We start from the raw sequence: 20,393 nt of genomic DNA, 5'->3' as shown, positions 1-20,393 counted from the left end.
AACTTCCACTGTCTGAAAACTTCATTTAGGCTAAATCTCTCATTTTTCAGCATGAGATAGCAAGGTTGTGAATGTATTGCCTTGCTGTCATTTACCTGACCACTAAAAACTTCTATAAATAAATTAGATAGTATTTATTTTTAGTTGGAGAAATTGAGTTCTGAGGGCTTTTTTCATCCTCTTCCATTATTTATATAAATTATGATCATTATACGTATATGGTCACACATATACCTCAGCACTTCCTTTCCATTTTTTTTTTTTTACTTTTTTGTCCAACTTTTATTTTTTATTTTTGGGACAGAGAGAGACAGAGCATGAACGGGGGAGGGGCAGAGAGAGAGGGAGACACAGAATCGGAAACAGGCTCCAGGCTCTGAGCCGTCAGCCCAGAGCCTGACGCGGGGCTCGAACTCATGAACCATGAGACGATGACCTGTGCAGAAATCAAGAATCGGTTGGACCCAGCCACTTCATTTCCGTTTCTAAGCCGTGGCTGGAAATCCAGAGCCCATTGGCGGTGAGATATTTAATTTCCCAGAGTCCATAGGTGCTCAAAGACATCAACATAATTTACCCGAAACTCCTGCATCACTTTGTGCTTGCTCTAAACATTATGGCTTTAAAATGCTACATTAATGTGGGAGGAGTGCCCTTTTTATGTCCTCACTTGCATGATGAAAGCCTTCCTCGGTGCCTTTGTTACCAACTTGGTACCTACCAGGTGGTGATTGCAATTTAGGACAATGTGAACTTAACATCGGGACTAAGCCTGTTGCCACCCATTTGGCAGTGACCAAGCTAGATTTTAAAGGTCACTGCATAATTTATGGCACGAGCTAGCAGTTAGAACTCTCTGACAACGTAAAATAATAGACTGCCTTTTTTTTTTTTTTTCCACGGTCTATCATTTTCTCTGTGCTGCTCCCTCTGAATCTGGGAAGGTAAGAGACCAGGCTGCCCTGGGTGCCCTTGTCTTGGGTCAGAGAGCAGCAGAGCCCAGGGCCAGGCCAGACGTTGACTCCACACGTCCCTGTTGGTGACCCGTTCCTAGGAAGGGACGCTCCCTGGAGAAAGACGAGCCCCGTATATCAGCCCGCGGGAACCTGGCTGTGCCATCAGGGACATGTTTCAGATCACTGTGGAGGGACTTTAAGAAAAGAGCCAAATAACCTATATTTAAAATTGTTTCTTTCTGACTGATCTGCATTACTTGGGTCTCTGAGTCTCAAGTTTTCATGGCTACATCTAAGGCAGAAGGTAAAGAGGTATCTTACGCATGTTAGGAGGAGTAGCAGGTCAAGTGGCTGTTAAAAGCTCTTTACCCAGGTGGTAAAATAGCAAAATCACGTGGGCTTTTCTCCCCGCGTCCGTAACGTGTACGTAACGTAACGTAACATACGTAACGTGAGAATCCCTGTCCCTAAATCCTCCTGGAGCGGCAGATTGCGGAGAAGGGGTGCGTGTGACGGTCATCTCCTGCCAGCTTCACCTGTGAGCTAACAAGAAAGATGCTATCCTTGGAGGCGGAGAAAGAATGAGGCGTTCCTCTGAGTAAGTTACAGACTATTTATGCAGAAAAGAAAAAAAAAAAAATCCAGTTTAAGCTGCCAAAAATCATCTGAAAGCCTAGACTTCCCGCGTTTCTTTTTCAATTTATCAGAAGCAGGGATTAAAACTCAGTATCACAACAAAACTGTAAATAAGTCAGTGTCACAGTGAGTCATTCATTACCTGTAGAGGTAAATAGATGGGCTCTCTGGGTGTATGAAAAATTCAAGAAAATTTGACATCGTTGGCACGCTTAAGTTTTGGACCCTTCCTACCAGTTTTGCACGTGGCTCACGCCTCCCCGCCCAGATCGCCCGTGGAGCCCCCAGTTCATGCAAAGAGGCTGTGAAGGGGTCGCGGTTAGGAGATCTCCCCTAGTCTGGTTCTAGAAGGAGCTTGGTTCTTGTGGAAACAGGTGAACCTAAGGGCTGTGTGCAGGTGTTAGAGCTCAAGGGCTACCCGGGGGCGTTTCCAGGGGGCGTAAGGAGATGGTGAATGCAAAGCAATGAGCCAGTAGTGCCTGGGGCTTCCGTGGCAAACTCTTTCATGACTGTTAGCTGCTACCATTACAACCAATTGTAGGCATTTTCCTACATTTTCCTAAAAGGCAAGATGACAGCTAGTGCTGTAGAAGTGATGGACGGTGCAGGTTCTCCAGGAAGTCACCTGCTCTTTTATGTGGAGAATAAACACACACCAGTTAGCAAGACAGGGCCATAAAATTCCAATGCGATGTGGTATCTGGCAGATAGAAAATGATAATGAACTCAAAGGAGGAGGAGGTCCCTGGGAGCGGGGGTGGATATTGTCAAAAGTCCAGAAACCGGGAAAAATAAAACCGGGTAAGTAAACTCGTATCTGGGAAGAGTTTGTTGTGCGTAAAACAACCTGGGAGCTTTCGAACCCAAAACTGATACGAGGCATGACGTTGCAGAATGGCGTAGAGAGTGAAAATGAGGAGCCGCTTAGCCTTCACGATGATGGGTTATTACGATGGAGGTTTCCAAACGGCAGGTGGTTGGCGAAGAGTGGTTATCTCATACCAATTTAGCAAGAGACTTAAGTTTCTTTAGTGATTGCCAGAGGCATTTACAAGAAATAACCTAAGTTTTACCAACGTTCTCGACAGACAAGTGTTAGCTCTTGGTTTAAATGGCTCATGTGGTTTAAATGTTGTTGTCCGCTCAGGGAATTTTCAAGCCTGGTCTCCATTTTGTATTTCACTTTAGGAGTAGGAAAGGTTTTGTGGGGCAGCTGGGCCTTGGAGACTGAGGGTAAGGGTATTCTAGGTGGCCAGTGTAAGCCAAGATGCGAGCCTGGCCGGGCAGCCCGTAGAATGGGGCTCTCGTGATACAGGGTTCTTGGCTCGAGGCACAGGTCCTGCCCCCCAGGCACAGCTTTCTCTGGTCATGGGGTTGTGGGAAAGCTGCTGCTAACCTCAGTCGGCTCACTTCCTAGCTGGGGAGAATAGTACCTTCTTTGGGGATATAAGGGTCCTAGCGATTTCTTGAAAAGTACTTAGTGCAGCACCTGGCACATATTCCATCATAGTAAAATTCAGGTGCCAGTATTATTTAATAACCATTCTGAATCCCGACATTGAAATGCTTCTACATTCAGCTTGTTTCTTACATAATAATGATATGGGTAACTACGTATGATGAGGGATGATGAGAAATATTAGGTAGGGTGTTTTGAAAACTTCATCAAAGGGCCTGTGCACTCTGAGAATTAGAACACAGACACCGAAGGCGTGGTGCTAGGAAGGTTAGCACAGGCTAGACCACAGGAAGGGCACTGGAGCTGGGTAGGACGGCTGGGACCCTGTCACAGTCCTAAGACATGTGCCGATTGAACATGATCTAAAAGGAAACAAAGGAGGAGGAAAGAAGCGGTAAGGGAATACAGCCAGAATACTTTCAAGGGATATTAACATGACTACCTACTCATAAAAGTTATAATGAAGAAGCGGACAAAAGCCTATAACCCAAACCCAAAATCGTGCTCTAAAATCAGTCGGGATGGCTGTTACCAAGAGGCAAGAAATAACTAGGGGAAGCAAGGATGTGGAGAAAAGGGAACCCTGTGCATTGTTGGTGCAAATGTAAATTCGTGCAGCCCCTGTGGAAGGCGGTATGAAGGCTCCTCAAAACATTTAAAAATAGAGCTGCCACATGATTCTCAATTCCACTACTGGGTATCTGAAGAAAATGAAAACGCTAATTTGAAAAGATGTATGTACCCCCTGTTCATTGTAGCATTATTTATAATAGCCAATACATGGAGACAACCCACGTGTCCATCAATGGATGAATGGATAAAGAAGATGTATGTATATATCCCATGGAATATTACTCGGCTGCGAAAAAGGAATGAAATCCTGCCATCTGCGACAACACGGATAGAACTTGAGGGCATTATGCTCAGTGAAATAAGTCAGACAGAGAAAGACCAATGTCAAGATGATTCCGCTGATACGTGGAATCTAAAAAACAAAACAACCAAATGAAACCTAGACTTACAAACACAGAGAACAGATGGGTGGCTGCCCGGGGGGAGGGGAATTGGGGGGTAGGCAACATGGGTGAAAGGGGTCAAGAAGCAAATTTCCACTTATAAAATAAGTAAGCCACGGGATGACTTATTAATAAATATGGCGGCTATAGTCATAATTGCGTTCACTTTGTATGGTGACAGATAGTAACTGGACATCTTGTGAGCATTTCACAGTGTGAACCACTATGTTGTAATAAGATATCGTATGTCAGTTATTCCTCAATAAAAACAAACCAACAAATAAGAAGGATAGAAGTACAAGCTGAGAAGGGAAGATGAGTTTGGTTTGTGACAATGCTGGGTTTGGTGCAATGCAGACCTTCCCAGGGATTGAATGATAGAAGGTGTGCAAAAGACCTAGTATGGTGCCCATTTGGAAGGAAGGTATCAAGACGCAGAAAGTGGTCAAAGTGTTGACTGCTGGAAAATTCCAAATGGGCTAAACAAAAGGACATTGGATTTAGCGAGCAGGTGGACTCGGTGGCTTTGTGAAAGCAGAATTGGGATAAAGGGACAAGCAGAGGCTGTCAGTGGGATAAGGGGATGAGGAGAGGCTGTCAGTGTAGACACCCAGAGTGAAGGGGTGGTGGCCTTAATGTCTACAATGCGGTGAGTCTGATCCACTTTTTAAATGGCATATATGAATAATTGGAAACAAAAGACATATACCCACCTGTACCTTCTGAAATATTCAGCCATAATCTAAATAACGTTTTGTATCCTGCATAAAATTCCAGTTTTACACACACACACACACACACACACACACACACACACGACATCTAATGCCAGTCATTTCATTCTTATGTGGCTAGAGTCTTAATTTTAGGGAGCCAGTTTGGTAAAATGATGGCTAATTACAGAACTAGCTTCATCTACAGCTCTTTTATAGTAATGCATTATACTACACATTTTATTTTTATTCCACTCGATGTAACCGGTGAAGGTTATTTGGCAAATGCATCCAATTCCAGAATGACTTCCCTACCCAAGAGACCTCATGGACAAAGTGTTAGTCCTATAACCGCCTGGGTAGGCCCAGATTTGGAGGTCACTGTCCCCGGGTCCCACAGTGAGCTCTCACACTTCAGGCGGGGGACCTGATCCCAGTGACGATCAGTTTCAAATCCGTGACCACGAGGGAAAGAGTTTCCCACATAATTCTGAAAGAACATTTGCTTGTGCCTACTTAAATGTGACAGTTTATAACCTCATATGTCCAGGTAATAATAAACCAGCTATCAACTAGGAATTTTTTTTAACTGGCTCTTGCTTCGAAATGATAATTAATGCTCGCTACAGTTACACTGGGACTATTCAGAAGATTTCAGTGCCTTTGGAATCATTAAAGAAAGATGAAATCGTATCCGGTAGAGTAGCTCTGCATGAGCCTACTGCACAGTGATGTTTTGGTAATGACTATTCTTGGTTACTCCATTAAATTTACACACCATTCCCCAACTGTATCTACATAAAATAATGGTGCAAATATGTACTGTGGTAAACAGTTCTTAAAGTTGGTCGATAGTGCGTACGTATGAACTGCGATATCTCTGATTTTCTTTCTTTTAGTGGATATTTGTAGGTGAACAACCCTGGAAGGAAGACACTGTGTTTTCATCTGTAGATATGCCAAGATGGCAGGAGAGATTTCTTCTTCCTCCTCTCAAAATGCTAGGTCTGTGTGCTAGGTGATGCCAGGCTGGCTACTTATCACTTTCACATTTTTTTTTTAAGTTTATTCATTTATTTTGAGAGAGAGAGAAAAAAAAAATGGGGAAGGGACAGAGAAAAAGGGAGCCAGAATCCCTAGCAGCCTCCACGCTGTCAGTGCAGAGCCCAATTCGGGACTTGAACTAACGAACCGTGAGATCATGACCTGGGCCAAATCAAGAGTCAGTCGCTTAATGGACTGAGCCACCCAGGTGCCCCTCTCTTCTGCATTTTAATTTATTCCTCCTTAGATGGGGTGCCTGGGTGGCTTAGTCGGTTAAGCGTCCACCTTTGGCTCAGGTCATGATCTTGCAGTTTGTGGGTTTGAGCCCCGCATCGGGCTCTGTGCTGACAGCTCAGAGCCTGGAGCCTGCTTTGGATTCTGTGTCTCCCTCTCTCTTTGCCCCTCCTCTGCTCATGCTCTGCCTCCCTCTCTCTCTCAAAAAAAAAAAAATAGATAAACATTAAAAATTGTCTTAAAATTTATTCCTCCTTAGAATGGAACAAAATACCAACGGTCTCCACATTTATTGGGCACATCATCAATCACCATTATTTAAATATCCATTAGACATGTTTATAAGGAGTGGGAATTGGTAGAAAAGTAAGTTATTTCTTTGGTGGAAGTGCAAGGGGAAAGGGGATCATTGAAGACCTGTGACACTTAGGACAGAGGCACAGCACTGACATGAGCTACATGGTGAGGAGGGGATACTCTTATTTTCATTGTCTTGGTCTTTAGTGTGAAAATGAAATGCACCCATGGAGCCAAATATCCTAGTTGCCAAAAAAAAAAACCCACAAAAAACCAGGATCTTTGCATTTCAGATTCTACCCCAAAAGCTTGCATTGGAAAAGATTGTAGAGATCAGACAGCCTCACTGAGGACTGAACTGTAGAAACCCCAGTGCTGTTCCTTGCACACAAGAATATTCCCAAGCTTCTCTTTTGTCCCCCCACTTCTCCACATGGATCAGACTCAACAGGGCGACACGGAGCACACCATGTTCTGTGCAGTGTTGGCCCGGATGGATCATTCTTTCTCTGACCCAGGCCAGCCCATGATTCCCACTGAGCCTACAGTTTTGAAAGGACACAGTCGTTCCTTCATAAAGTAGCACCTAATGTGAGATAACATATCACACAACATATCACACGGTGTTATATGTTCAAATGGCAACAGAGTGAGCTAGACCAGAGTGTCCTGAGATGAGGAATCTGGACAGACCTGCTGGGTTATAGGAAAGACTGACGCTGTACAAAAGTAGGTCAGAAATCAGAGGCTTGAGGTAGAAAAGGAGTGGTAGGACCTAAGACTTAGGAGCAGATTACCGAACCCAAAGTCAAGGTCTGTCTCCTCACTTAAGAGCAAGGAGGCTAGTGACATAATTCCAACCAATCCCTGCCAAACAGACCACCAGGTGAGCCAGAAGTGATGGTGAACTCTGTCACCATCAGGGTCAGTAAAAGTACTGGGGAATATTAGGCTCAGGGTGACCAGGTGTCCCGGTTTTCCTGGGACTGAGAGTTTTACAGAGATGTAGGGCTTTTGTTGCTAAAACCAGGACGGACGGCCCTTGGCAAAGCCAGAAGGTTGGTCACTCAGCCTGGATGCATTTATTCTTCAACCAGCATTTATGGAGATCCTGGACTGTGCCAAGTACTACACTAAGCACTCGTAAAACAGTAATATGTTATCCTCAAGAAGCTTGCACTGTGGAGGCCAAGAGAGGTGTTGACTAAATAGCACACGCACCGTAGTGGACGCTGTCGTGGGCAGCCCAGGACCCCTTCCAGTGCCTGAAGTGTTGCCAGCCGATGGCTCACCGCCGAGTCCTTCAGTTGTCGTCCTGCGTTGCAAAAGCTGCCTTGCCCAAGGTGCCACCTGCTCCCTGGAGTCTCCGATGACGGTCAATGCCAGGTTCAAAGGCCTAGCCCTCTTGCCCCATTCCAGACAAACTCCAAGGGCTATCTTAGCCGCAGCCCCACCCCCTGTAACCACTCACCAACATACTTCTCACAAACAGACTTCCGCGGCTCAGAGCCAGCCTCCCAGGGAAGCCGGCCTAGGACCAAGGGCCAGAGTGGCAACCGTGCAGATGACCTGAAAGAAAGGTGCACGGTGCCCTGGGAGTCCAAGGGAGAGACTTGACGTAGGCAGGGTTTGAGAATGAGCAGGAGCTCACTATGTGGACAAGGTCGGGGGAGGGGGAGGACGGTCCAGCCACGGTGGGGACCACAAAGACGATCATGAGGGATGAGTGTGGCCGCGGCAGAGAAAGTGAGTGTGGGGGCATGGTGGGGGCCAAGGTCGGAGGGGCAGACCCAGGGGGAGGTGAAGGAGCAGCGTCTGTGGCCTGAGCGCAGTGAGAGGTCACAGAAGGGTTCTAGGCTGGCGGGTAGCAGGATCCTTTCCAAGCGCAGGAAATCAAATTCACTTCGATGAGAGCTGGTAGCAAGCAAGAAAAGTCCAGGACCCTGGCCTGCTTGTAGCTTCTTCCTGCTGCCCAGGGTCAGCACCGGGCCCAGTTTGGCAAATGGCTGAGCCTGTTTTCGGGGGTCTGAAATGCAGGGGGTCCAAGAGCTCCAGCTGAGCCATAGAGGGCCTCAGGGCAAAGAGCCAGCTCCGCGGCTACAGGAAGGCAGACAGGTGTATATTATTATACTGGCATACTCAAATTATCTATGTTTCAGGTAAAAAAAAGAAAGCAAGCAGTGGGCAGAGGCTTTGATTAGGGGTATCTTCTATTCTTTTTTAAAAATTGATTAATTTCTTTTGAGAGAGAAAGAGAACACAAGTGGGGGACGGGCAGAGAGAAGAGAGGGGGAGAGAATCCCAAGCGGGCTCCGTGCTGTCAGCGCAGAGCCTGACACAGGGCTCAATCTCAGAAACTGCGAGATCACGACCTGCGCTGAAATAGAGAGTCAGCCGCTTAACTGACTGAACCACCCAGGCGCCCATCCTCTCTTTGTTCTTGACATAAATTTAAATCTCCAATCGCTCTTTGCTTGTCTTCTCTCTCCTGCTTTGCTATTTTCCTCTGCTTCTGTAACCGAAGTGCCTGACTGAGCTTTCTCGTTGTGGAGACATCCGTGTCTAAAGACATCCATCTTGACTAAACGCGTTGCCGGCTGTGCAACACAGCTACCAGCAAAACTACCAGGTAAGGAACTAGACCTTCACCTCCCACGAACTTCCCTCTTTCAGAAAGCGCCGGGTGCCAGGTGGCTGACCTGTTGGGTGAAACTTCTTACCCCTCCCATGCTCTAATTCCCACTTTTATGTTTAAATGAGCCAATAAAGAGTGAACCCATTTTCCACTCATTAATGGAATCTAAAAAAAGAAGATGGGGCGCCTGGGTGGCTCAGTCGGTTGGGCGTCTGACTTCGGCTCAGGTCATGATCTCACGGTTTGTGAGTTCGAGCCCTGCGTCGGGCTCTGTGCTGACAGCTCAGAGCCTGGAGCCTGCTTCGGATTCTGTGTCTCCCTCTCTCTTTGCCCCTCCCCCGCTCACACTCTGTCTCTCTCTCTCTCTCTCTTAAAAATAAGCATTTTTAAAAATTTTTAAAAAGATGAATAAACTAACAAACACAAGGTAGAAACAGACCTATAAATACAGATGATATACGTGATGGTTGCCAGAGGGGATGGGCAAAGTGAGTGAAGGGAAGAAGGAGACACTGGCTCCCAGTTAATAAATGAATAGGTTATGAGAATAAAAAGCACAGCATAGGGGACATAGTTGATGGCTTTTTTTTTAAGGTTTCTTTATTTTCAGAGAGGGAGTGTGTGAGTGGGGGAAGGGCAGAGAAAGAGGGAAAGAGAGAATCCCAAGCAAGCTCTGAGCCCAACACCAGATTTGATTCCATGAACCGTGAGATCATGACCTGAGCAGATATCAAGAGTCTGACACTTAACTGAGTGAGTCACCCAGGCACCCTTATAGCCAATGATCTTGAAATAGTGCTGTATGGTGACACATAGTAGCTATGCTCTTGAGCACAGCATAGTGCAAAACTTGTCGAATCACTATGGCGTACCCCTGACACTCATGCAACGTTGTGGGTCAACTATACTCAAAGAAAAAAATTTGTATTAAAGAATGAACCCATGTAACTCCAGACACCCCACCCTCAGACCCTAATAAAGGCAGAGCCCCAGGTCTTCTCTCTCTCTCTTTCTCTCTCAACTGGTAACCTTGCTGTGTGGCCCTTGGCTGTGCCATGTACCTTCCAGCCCCATCACTGGCCCCGGTCCACGGAGGCTTGCTACCCAGGTGAGTGCCCAGGTGTTCCTAGCCAATAGCATCACTAGCAGTAGGCTGGGACCAACACAATAACTTCATTTATTTGTCTCATCTTCATTTTGTGAACTTTATTTGCCAATAACTACTGGGTGATAACAGCACACAGGGAACCAGGCATGGTCACCATGGGAGGCCTCATCCTCCACGGTGACCCTGTGTGGGTCATTGTAGAGTTCAAGGGAGAGAGACCCTTGGTGGTTTCCCTATATCCTCAGTGCTCTGAGCTTCCCAAATCATCCTCCTCTCCAAGACAACACTCAGGCCCGTTCAACCTGAGTGCACATCACCACCGGTTCTAGTAAATGTTTAATAAGAAAAGGAGTTATGGGAACTGAGTGGACTAGGGCAGATTCAAGACCTGTTAAATCACTTGAGCTTGGAAACTAACCCTGTGAAAGACCTTGCCTCTAGAGCCAACCACTTTGCTGGCTCAGAGAGTTGTTTGGGACATTCCCCAAACACCCACCGTTTCCAAAAATGCGCTAAAGTCTCTTAACCAGGAAAGCAGAAAGCTCTGTTGGAAGGGTGTAGCTATTAAGTTGAGAAGAGAGGCAAGGTATGTCTGTAATTGAACATCCTGGTAAGAGTAATATTCATGGAGATGAGTGGATTTGGCTTTCTATTTATGAAGGCAAAGAGTTAGGAACTTTGACCCTTCTAGGTCTAGAAAGATCTTAGTCCTCGCAGGGAAGTGTGTCTGATTGGAGTACATAGGTGTCAGATAGATGAGCTGTAGGAAGAAATGCAGACATGAGGGAGGGTGGGGTTAAAAATCAAGTAGGATTGGGGCACCAGAGTGGCTCAGTTTGTTGAGTGTCCGACCCTTGATTTCAGCTCAGGTCATGATCCCAGGGGTCGTGGGATTGAGCCCTGCATTGGGCTCCACGCTGAGTATGGAAACTGCTTGGGATTCTCTTTCTCTCCCTCTGCCCCTCTACCCTGCTTGCATCCTCTCATTCTCTCTCTCTAAAATGAAACGTAATATATGATTTTGGGGGGGGAGCATATACAGTCAGTATTTAATTGCGCTCATTCTAATATTGCATTTCTTCCCCATGATTGTCTCCCGGGCATTATGAAGAGATCTCAAAGCAAGCCATGAGTATTAGCTTTTTTACGCATAAAATTGTTATAATTAGGAAACAAAAACAAAACAAAAACATAAAGATACATAGTGTGAGAAGTATAATTAATGACCTAAGAAAGTAGGGTCACGTTTTCTTGTTGACATCAAGGGTCTCCTTCCATATAGAATTTGACTTACCCCTGGCTGATGGAAAACACATGCAGGCAAACACTTGGTTTTTTTGTTGCCCAAATCACAAATGGAAGTAGAGTCAGATCATGTTCTGTAATAGAAGGCAATGTTCATTGTATGAAAACATTGTATGAAAAGTTAAGATCTAAGCCTCTTTATGGGTGGTAAGCACGTCGCATACACTGTCTTATCATTGACGCCCACGGTATTTCCATGAGAGAAATCAGTGTCACTATCTTTGTGGTAGAGGTGAAGACGTTCCAAAAAACACAGGATCATTTTATCCTGTAAATACGCAAGTAAATACTTGCGTGGCCTTGGCTCGGCTGACGCATTTAGAAGAAGTAAGGTTTTGCCTGAGGGCTTCTTTCCTTTAGTACTGATGGTGGCATGACCATCTCAAGGCTGAAGAAACAGGAATTTACCTTAGATCTTTAGATCTGATCATCGGGTCTTCCAACTCATCTGCTTCCTGGAAATTGAAATACTGTCACCTTTTTCTCTTCAAGTGAGGCATTATTCAATTTTCTGGGCAAATCCTTGACCTCCATGCTATTCATACTTCTCTTTGCAGTAAGTTTCTTTCCAAGAGAAGGCATTACAAGTATCAATGAATACTCCTACTGTAAGTTTTTTTATTTAAATGTAAGCCTTCCTTTGGTGAAAGCAAAAAACAGGTTGGTTTGTTTTGTTTGTTTGTTGTGTTTTGTTGGTGTAACTTGAGGCTCAAAATATGTTATCAGGTCTAAAGATTGGTGGCTGCAATGGAACAGAGCGTGTTTGCTTCACAACCACAGCAGCCTGCATGCAATTCCACTCCTGCCATGGGAGAGGAGTGTTTCCCCTCATCGCCGCCCTCTGTCTCTCCCCGCAGAATGCGGAGACACTATTCTGTGAGGCGTTCCAAGAACATTAGTTGTCATTGTTCTTTATTTCAGAGAAGAACTCCAGATGTGGCAGAAAGGAAGGCTTAAGTTTCTATCTGTCAGCTCTTAAAACCACTTCGTCTCCATTCTAGGGCAAGACTTGGAATGACTTGGGCATCTGCCAAAGGGCGGAGGAGCCGAGGTTACAGGCTCCTCATCGTGCTGGGGACCTGGACCGGGCCGTAAACTCACTTTGTTGGCTGATGGAGGAGACTCCAAACACAGCCTGGTCACTCCTCAGCACAGAGGTGCAGAGTTGGTGTGTCTGACCTGAGATAAAGGAAGTTGTGTCTGACTTGAGATAAAGGAAGTTGAAAGTGGGGGAGAAATCTCATCATAATTACCAAAATCCAGAGAGAGGTCTTTTAGGAACAATGTGTAGACGGTATCTGGGCAAAAGAGATGTGCTTCTACTGTAGATACAAGTAAGCCTAAAGGGCAAATGTAGGGGAGATGTTACAAGGCAGCTGGAGTACTTTGAAATGCTGGAGCGACCCCTCATGACTTCTGCCCACAGCCCCTCAGTGCTGGCCTCTGATTAAATAGAGCATTAACCATGAATTTGATTTCTTAAACATCGATGAGACTCACTTAGCAGCTTGCTGCTTCAAAACATTTGACGTGACTTTGTTTTTTCAAGGGGAGACTGTTTCACAACCTCCTGAGAAGGTCTGACACTTTCACGTTTACGAGGGTGGTGTCGTGTGAAAGGAGTCAGAATCTTAAGGCAACGTGACTTCTTTGGGGGCTTTGCCACGGGCTCTGTGTGGGTCTGAAGCTTTAGTCTATTAAAGTTTCATTTTCCTCACCCCCAGCTTTGCCTTCCCTTCTTTTCGTTTTTAATTGAAATCCATTTTACATACGACATTGTGTAAGTTTCAGGTGTACAACGTGTTGATTGGATGCATTTATATGTTACACTATTATTGCCATCACAACATTAGCTACCACCTCTATCACGTCACATAATTATCATTTCTTTTTTGTGCTGGGAATAATTATGATCTAGTCTCTTCGCAAGTAGGAGTAAACTTAGAGTTCTTCACCTAGGAAGACGGAGTTAGAGGCATTTCCCCCTATTCCTCTCACTGATTGCACCCCGGACATTCTATATAAAATAACCACAAGAAGACTCTGAACAGTGGAGCCAAGAAGACACAACAAGCACACATCGCAAGAAAAAACAAAACAGTGGTCCCACCCCATGGATGCCGGCAGAGACAGATTGGGAAGCCTAGACTTCTATCTTCAGCGGGCTATAGTGAGGGACCCCAATAGTGTCCACCCAGGTAGTGTAAGAGAACACCTTGCAGGGGACTGCTTACTGGGCAGTCATACGCATCCTTGTCCCACCCACTCCCCTCTTTTCCAACAGTATCGGTAGAGCCTGACTTTCACCTGACAGGTGCCCCTCCCTCTCCTGCTGGGATGGTGTCAGAGGAGGCCTAGTAGGTGGTCAGGACTTTAGTCGCCACCCGTGGTAATAGACCACCCACGCGATGGTGTCAGCGGAGATCACGTGGAGACCCAGAATTCCCACCCCCGTATAGAAGTAACACTGAGCCCCCTTCCTCTCAGGTATCCGTGAGGCCGAACGACTTCTGTCTCCTCCCGTTAGTAATGAGGCAGTGCCCCTCACCACGCCCTGCCGAAGCCATATCAGAGAAGGCAAATGAAAACGGAAGGTTTAAGTAAGACAGAGTCTCATTACATAATACAAAGCGGTTCAGGTTTCAATGGAAAAACGCTCATACCAAGAACCCAGAAGGTCTCCAACGTAATGAAAAACAGACGCCAATGACATGACTTAGATGTTAGAATCACCTGATGAAAATGTTACAGCAGCCCTCATAAAACACAGTTATGGACCTGCTTGAAACAAATGAAAAAAGAGAAAGTCTCAGCCAAGAGGGCTTCCTCTGCTTGATAAACAGCATATACAAACAAAACCAACCAAATAAAAAACCTATAGCTAAGAGTATATTTAATGATGAAAAACTGAATACTTCCCTCCTAAGAATGGGAACAATGCAAGGATGTTTGCTATCACCATTTTTATTCGCCATAATTCTGGACACTGTATAATGTCCAGTGCAACAAGTCGAGAAAAGAAAATAAAATGCATAAATATCTAAAAGGAAGAAATAAAAACTGTCCCTGTTTGAAGATGACAGTGTATGTAGAAATCTTAAAGAATCGGGGCGCCTGGGTGGCGCAGTCGGTTAAGCGTCCGACTTCAGCCAGGTCACGATCTCGCGGTCCGTGAGTTCGAGCCCCACGTCGGCTCTGGGCTGATGGCTCAGAGCCTGGAGCCTGTTTCCGATTCTGTGTCTCCCTCTCTCTCTGCCCCTCCCCCATTCATGCTCTGTCTCTCTCTGTCCCAAAAATAAATAAACGTTGAAAAAAAAAATCTTAAAGAATCTACAAATACTGTCTAGAACTCACAAGCAAAACAAGGAAGTTGGACACTAACCTTGATACCATATACTAAACTTAACTAAAAATGGATCAAAGTCCTACATGTAAGAGTTAAAACTGTAAAACTCTTAGAAGAAAACATAGAGGAAGAGCTTCACAACATTGCATACGGCAGTTATTTCTTGGATATGACAGCAAGACACAGGCAACAAAAGAAAATAGATACATTTGACTTCATCAAAATTAAAGACTTCTGTGCATCAAAAGACACTATCAGGGGCACCTGGGTGGTTCAGTCGGTTGAGCGTCTGACTTTGGCTTAGGTCATGATCTTGCAGTTTGTGAGTTCGAACCCCGCATTGGGCTCTGTGCTGACAGCTTGCTCAGAGCCTGGAGGCTGCTTCAGATTCTGTGTCTCCCACTCTCTGCCCCTCCTCCCATGCTCATGCTCTGTCTCTCTCTGTGTCTCAATAATGAATAAATGTTAAAAAAAAAAAAATTAAAAAAAAAAGACACTGTCAAAAGGTGCCTGGGTGGCTCAGTCAGTTGAGTGTCTGACTCTTGATTTTGGCTCAGGTCATGATCTCAGGGGCGTGGGATTGAGCCCCACATCAGGCTCTACACTGAGTGTGATGCCTGCTTGGGATTTTCTCTCTTTCTCCCTCCCTCTGCCACCAACACCCCCGCCCACACTCCTTCTCTTTCTCTAAAAAAAAATATATATATACATATATAAAGAAACTATCAAGAGACTGAAAAGGCAACACAGAAAATGGAGAAAATATTTGCCTATGACATATCCGATAAGGGATTAATATCCAGAATATATAAAGAACTACAACTCAGCAACAAAAAACAAGCAACCTATTTTTTTTTTAATGGGTAAAGGGCTTGTCTAGACATGTATCCAAGAAGATACACAAATGGACCACAGCACATGCAAAGAGGATAACTAAGCATTAGGAAGATGCAAGTGAAACCACAGTGAGATACGTCTTTACGCCTGTTAGGATGGCAATTATTTAAAAAGAAAAAGAACTCACAGGAAAGAACGGAGTTTGTGAGGATGGGGAGAAATTGCAGCCCTTGTGAATTATAGATGGGAATGCAAAATGGTGCAGCTGACGTGAAACACAGTATGGTAGTTACTAAAACAAATATGCACAGAGTTAAAATATGATCCAGACATTCTACTTCTGGGTTTGCACCAAAAGAATTGAAAGCAGGGTCAGTCTCGAAGAGATACTTTTACGCCCACGTTCACAGCAGCATTCTTCCCAATCGCCAAAAGTGGAGACAGTCCAAATGTCTATTGATGGGTGAATCGATAAACAAAATGAGGTGTACATATACAATTGGATATTATTCGGTTTTTAAAAGGAAGGAAATGCTTCATTCCGGTAATATGGCGGTTTTAGTTTTAGCTGTGTCTATACAATGTCTGTTCTGTAAGAAAACTAAATTAAGAAAAAATTAACCAACAGGCTGTTCACCTCCAAAACACTGAGCACAGGAGGTAGATCAGTCTGAAGACAGAATTAAAATGTCCTCAGAATGTGTCCTGGCATTATGGAGGGCTTGTCTTTGTCTATTAAAATAAGATAGATGTCTAGATTGGTTAAAAAAGAAAACAGGAAAGAAATTCTAATACATGCTACAACTTGCTTCGCAGTACGTATGTCTACATGTTACACCATGGATGAAATGTGAAGACTTGTTAAGTGAAATACTCGCAACACAAAAGGACAAATGGTGTATGATTCCACTTATATGATGTGTCTGGAATGATCACATTTATGGAGATAGATAGTGGTTGCCCACATCTGGAGAAGTGGAGAGTGGGGAGTTATTATCTAACCACTGCCGAGTTTCAATTTGGTGTGATGAGAAAGTTCTGTTGATGGATAGTGGGGATGGTGGGTGTACTTAATGCCCCTGAACTTAAATATGGTTAAAATGGTAAATTTTATGTCATGCATATTTTATCACAATAAAAAAAAATCCAAGGAATTAATGAGTGCCACAAAGTCACAGGATACAAGATAAACATACAAAAAAGTCCATAGTAGGGGTGCCTGGGTGGCTCAGTCGTTTAAGTGTCTGAGTTTGGCTCAGGTCATGATGTCATAGTTCATGAGTTCAAGCCCCCCATCAGGCTCTCTGCTGTCAGTGCGGAGACTGCTTTGGATCCTCTGTCTCTTTCTCTCTCTGCCCCTCCCCACTATGCACGCACACACACACACACACACACACACACACACAGTCTCTCAAAAATAAACATTTAAAAAATCAATTGTATTTCTATATACTAGTAATGAACACATAGACAACAAAATTTAAAATACCATCCCATTTACAATCGACTCAAAATAAAATGGAATATTTAGATATAAATCTAACAAAATATGTACAGAACTTAAATTTTGAAAACTACAAAAGCTGATGAAAGATATTAAAGATGATATAACTGGGGCGCCTGGGTGGCGCAGTCGGTTAAGCGTCGGACTTCAGCCAGGTCACGATCTCGCAGTCCGTGAGTTCGAGCCCCGCGTCGGGCTCTGGGCTGATGGCTCAGAGCCTGGAGCCTGTTTCCGATTCTGTGTCTCCCTCTCTCTCTGCCCCTCGCCCGTTCATGCTCTGTCTCTCTCTGTCCCAAAAATAAATAAACGTTGAAAAAAAAATTTTTTTTTAAAAAGATGATATAACTAAATGAAGAGACATAATGTGTTCATGGATTGGAAGATGCACATAGTAGAGAAGTCAACTTTCCTCAAACCGATACCCAAGTTTGATCCAAATTTTTTCAAAGTCCAGCATATTATTTTGTAGATATAGACAAAATTATTCTAAAATGTATATGGAAATGAAAAGGAACTTGAATAGCTAAACCAATTTGAAACATAATGAAGTGGGAAAAAATCAATCTACCTGATTGTTTAAGATTTATTACATAGCCAGACAAATTGGGCAGTACTGGTAGAAGGATGGACACATCAATCGATGAAACAGAGAACCCAGAAATAAGCCCGCACTAATATGACAAACTAACTTTCGACAAAGGTATAGAAACGACTTAGTAGGGGAAATACAGCTTTTTCAACAAATACAAATGGGGCAGTTGACAACCACAGGCAAAAAAAAAGTTGTTTTTTAAAACTATCTTGAGGTACATTTCGTAAGTATACGGTTGTACAAAGATTAACTCAAAACGGACCATAGACTTAAGGATAAAACATAAAGTCATGAGACACTTAGAAAAAAGAAGAAAATACTCAGAATCTAGCAGCAGGCAAAATGTTTTTAAACTTGACATCTGAAGCATGCTCCATAAAAGGAAAAAAATGACACACTGGACTTCATAAAAATTAAAATTTGGCTGGGGCGTCTGGGTGGCTCAGTCGGTTGAGCGTCCGACTTCGGCTCAGGTCATGATCTCACGGTTCGTGAGTTCAAGCCCCGCGTCAGGCTCTGTGCTGATGGCTCAGAGCCTGGAGCCTGTTTCAGATTCTGTGTCTCCCTCTCTCCCTGACCCTCCCCTGTTCATGCTGTCTCTCTCTGTCTCAAAAATAAATAAACATTAAAAAAAATTAAAAAAAAATTTAAAATTTGGCTCTGTAAAAGACTCTGCTGAGGGGAGTCCCTTTCTTCATATAAAACCAGTTTTTTAAAATGTGGAAGCACCATATATGAGTAGAACAGGTAAGAATGTAGCTACAGACGTTTGGATATTGAAATGGTGTGGGATTCAGAGAAAGAGGCCCTTCCTTTGCTGTACATCCCAGCTTTTCTAGAGTTTCCCACGGGACCACTGCAGAAACACTGGGGCTCTAGGAAGAGCAGGGAGAGAACCATGGTGTGGAGAGAGAGAAGCATCATCTACTTCGACGAAGGCAGAGTTGCACAGACACGTTAGAAATGGAAATATTTGGAAAAGAGGTGTCATCACAGAGGATCAGTATAATTCATTCAAGTGTTAAGACATATCGGTTCTTCAGTGTTGAGAAATAACTAGTTCTCTGTGAACATTTTCGTATTTATCCACAGAGTCTTCGGAGCAAAAATCACCAGCCACTTGGGTGAGAGGATGACTGAACGGCAAACGTACCTCAGAGGTTAGAGATTGTGAATTGCTCTGGAGAATGTCAAGTTTTGTCTCCTGTGGAGCCATTTGCTTACTTTCAGGTGGGTAATAAAAAGGTAGGAATGGCTTTTGGCTCAGTTGGTTAAGTGTCCAACTCTTCATTTCAGCTCAGGTCATGATCTCACGGTTCGGGAGTTCGAGCCCTGCATCGGGTTCTGCGCTGACAGCGTGGAGCCTGCCTGGCATTTTCCTTCTCTCCCTCTCTCTCTTCCCCTCCCCTGCTCACACTCTGTCTCGCTAAATAAATAAATAGAAACTCCTTTTTTTTAAAAAAAAGGTAGGAACATCCTCTCCTTTCCCAGAGAGTATTTGTGTACATTCCAGAGCAAAAGTCTCTCTCTCTCTCTCTCTCTCTCTCTCTCTCTCTGTCTCTCTCATCTCTCCCTGCCTACCTCCCCTCACCCATCCTGCCCAAAGAGGAAAGGAAGGATAAATGTGCCAGTCACCTACATAAACTCAGAGTTTCTTAGTGTCAGGGTTCCTCTCTTGTGGTACAGTCCTGCTCATGTAGGCACATCAGGCCTTTGTTACGTCACCCCATGAGAAGTTGGGGTACGAGAACCAGTACTGCTCAGATGCTCCATGACCAAGTCTGATCTGTGACCCAGAGACCTCATGTTTCCTGTCTCGATGCATAGATATACATAGATATAAACACTTAAAAGACAGGTTCTCTTGGGGTGCTTGGGTGGCTCAGTTGGTTAAGCGTCTGCCTTCAGCTCAGGTCAACAAGATCTCATAAACCATGAGTTCAAGCCCTGCATCAGGCTCTATGCTGTCAGCACAGACCCGCTTCGGGTCCTCTGTCCCCCCTCTCTCTGCTCTTTCCCTGCTTGTGCTCTCTCTCTGTCTCAAAAATAACAAAAGTAAAAGACACGTTCTCTTGCAAAGCAGGTCTCACTTTCCGAGAGTGATGCTGCATTTTTATATTCCCTTTCAAAGTTGAGGCTTCGTAATGAAATTTTCTACCAAGTTACATGTTCTCATTTATCACGCACTGACCGAAAGCCTCCTAATGAAGACCTTCTTCTACTTTCTCTTCTCTTTGGAGCATTAATATACTTGAATATGATTCGTCCACATGACAGATCGGGACCTACAGAGAGTCCTATTATTGATATAGAACCATCCTCTCAGGGGTCCTGGAGTTCCTTACCGGGGCCGGCATCCCCAAAGAAACATACTCTATCTTCTTTTGTTTACTCCTCCCAGGAATTTAGGGGAAATACAAACCTGCTGTTGAGGGGGAAAGAACATGCCACGTAAACCCTTCAGCTACATGTCTTGTCAACAAAGTCCCAGATGCCAAGCTTAGCACAGCGCCTACCGCGCAGTAAAGGACGTGTGGGAACCGGTGCGTGTGAGAATGAGCGGGTCTTATACTGCGTGTTCATCTGCCTAACTTCAATTTTACTGCCACTTCGGGTTCTACTCGCTTCCTCCTTTATTCGCCATCGTCGTTAGCACCAGCTCAGCGTCCATTTCTCCCGCCTGCACTCAGCTTGGTGTTCTAACAACCCAA

Source organism: Herpailurus yagouaroundi, unplaced genomic scaffold (genome assembly GCF_014898765.1).
Source record: "Herpailurus yagouaroundi ecotype Mexico unplaced genomic scaffold, PumYag 530, whole genome shotgun sequence".
NCBI classification, from domain to species: Eukaryota; Metazoa; Chordata; class Mammalia; order Carnivora; family Felidae; genus Herpailurus; species Herpailurus yagouaroundi.
Note: the sequence above shows the minus strand (reverse complement) of the source record.